Source organism: Haematobia irritans, chromosome 5 (assembly GCF_050003625.1).
Source record: "Haematobia irritans isolate KBUSLIRL chromosome 5, ASM5000362v1, whole genome shotgun sequence".
NCBI lineage: Eukaryota > Metazoa > Arthropoda > Insecta > Diptera > Muscidae > Haematobia > Haematobia irritans.
Genome location: NC_134401.1, coordinates 9,204,271 through 9,206,687, shown reverse-complemented (window position 1 = coordinate 9,206,687; position 2,417 = coordinate 9,204,271). Strand labels below are relative to the sequence as shown.

Sequence of the window (2,417 nt, the reverse complement as noted above, 5' to 3'; positions counted from 1 at the left end):
ATGTAATTAAATTTATAGACATTTTCGTCAAAAATGGTAGATAACATTTCATGAAAATTTTGCATCGTTCATAAAATGGTGTGCCTTTACGAATATTATTCTTAGAGTAAATTGTCAGCAGATGCGATGAACTAATGCATAGTACAGACATCTTTATCGGCATAGTGGAATGTGATTAATGTAAAGATGATGTTACTTGAGTTTTGTTGTGTATACATGAGCGTGGGGTTGTTTGTTATTTTTGTGCATTTAGTGGTTTGTGTGTGTGTGTGTGTGTTTGTTATTCGCGGATGGTTTATTTGGCTGGATGAGGTGTTGTTTTCAATAAAGGCACATGTGTTTTTGTTGTTGTAGGAATGTTTTGGCTTTGCTTGGTTTTGTTTGGCATGCTTCAGTTGTATAGTTGGCGTTGGCGTGGGCTGTTGCATCTTTTAAGTAGGTATGCAACAAGGGAGTATAAAGGCATGGAATATTTTGGATTTTTGAGACATATATTGGTGTTTGTTTATTAAACCTTTTAAATGAAAGTTATTAATATTTTATCGGTAGTTTAGAAAAAAGTTATTACGAATATTTAGGAAAATATGTTGAAATTGAAAGTGTATTGAAATTTTTATTATTCTATGTAAAAAATTAATATTCAATTCCAGATGAATTTGGAAAATTTTTGTTATATCTCAGCGTATAGTTTATTCATAAATTGGTAAGTATTTTTTTAAAATGACTTTCTTTTAAAAAAAATATTTTTTATGTATATTATTATTTGTTAATTAATTTTTTTGGAAACCAGTTTAATGTTTTTCTTTGTTGTAAAAACATTATTTAATTTCAGAGCAACTCCAGGTGGATTCGAACAAATAAAAAATAGAGAATTGGTAAGTTTTCTTTTAAAAATTGGCTTTATTTTAACTAGAATATTTACGTTTTTGTGACCTTTTTATCATCAAAATTACAGGTTTTTAATGCCTTATTTTAGTATCTCTTTAATCAAATTTTTTGAAACCAATGTAATATTTTTAATGTAAAAACAAATATTTAATTTCAGAATAACCCCTTAAACATTTGGACAAATTTTTAGTACTCCTTTGCCTGTAATTTAATAGTGAATTGGTAAGGATTCTTTAACTTTCTTTTAGCCCTGGACAGTCATCCTTATTTTTTGTACATTAACGTCAGCCTTCGTCATTTTGACTACGGCTCATTTCAAGACGCTAAAATTTTCATCGTGAGCGAAAAAGTGAACCAAACTTGAGTTTATTTTCTTATTCAATTTGGTTCATAAAACGGTCGAATTAGTATAACTTAAATTCACCATTTCCCAATAGACTAAAATGCATTTTAAATCGAAAATGAAATTACGTGTCGTCATTTTGACGAATGATGACTGTCTCGGGTTATCAAGAATATTTGGTTTTTAATGCATATTATTATTTTTTTTTCATTAGATTTTTTGAAAACTTATTTAATAATTTTATTTAATATTTAATTTCAGAGTAACCCAAATAAATTTGGACAACTTTTTATATTTCCCCTCAGCGTACAATTTAATAGAGAATTGGTAAGTTTTATATTAAAACTTTGGCTTTCTTTCAACTAGAATATTTATTTTATTATATCCTTCACATCGATAACAACACAGTTTTATGAGTTTATTTAGAATACTTCATTATTTCTCTAATTGTTTCAGGTACAAATTTTATGAGATACGTTTTCCAAAGAAAAGTTGAATTCTTTACACCATTTGATAAAATGCCCCAAATATTGTAAGTTACAAGCTAAAATGAAGAATTAAAAATTATATTTCATTACATGGTGTTAATTTTTAACAATTTTCATTTTTGTTTCCATTTTTTCCAGCAAGATATGTGAAAAAAACTACCTACGATGAATAAAAAAAGGATAAGTCAAAATGTCCAAACAGCGGGTTCAAATGAACTACTCTCTGTTCCAGGTGGTCATAATTTTTATTCACAAAAAACATTGTATTAAGAACTTTCATCATAAGTTTTTATAATAAAGTACTTTTGGTTAAAGAAAGTTTAATTTTAATGTATGAAAATTTTCATAATAGTAAAACAGTTTGTTGTTCCTTTAATTATTTAATTTCTCTGTACTGTGGAATGATTGATTTAAAAATAGTTTAGTCGTCGACATTTTAAAGAGAATGTTAACCAATTTTTATTATCGGGTTTCCCACAAAATAAGCAAGTAAACCAAAATAATACTGACTTTTTAACTTGGTAGGGGTATATAAATCTTATGGTGTTGTAAAAATGAACTAAAATACAATGTTATAGATGAACTAAAATTTAAGAGAATTATAAACTAGACAAGTTGAAAAAAATCTTAAGGGCTAAATCATGGTCAATATTACTACAGTTTAGTTCATTTTGCAATGGAAAAGGGTTCACTGTGTT

General features: G+C 27.0%; 1 long non-coding RNA gene across 1 annotated transcript; it reads left to right on the top strand.

Moving 5' to 3' along the window:
* The first annotated feature begins 1,044 nt into the window (after window positions 1–1,044).
* On the top strand, window positions 1,045–1,760 carry LOC142240377 (uncharacterized). The gene is made up of 3 exons (XR_012723252.1): window positions 1,045–1,110; window positions 1,493–1,558; window positions 1,688–1,760. It is a non-coding gene; the product is annotated as an uncharacterized LOC142240377 (long non-coding RNA).
* Window positions 1,761–2,417: the final 657 nt, after the last annotated feature.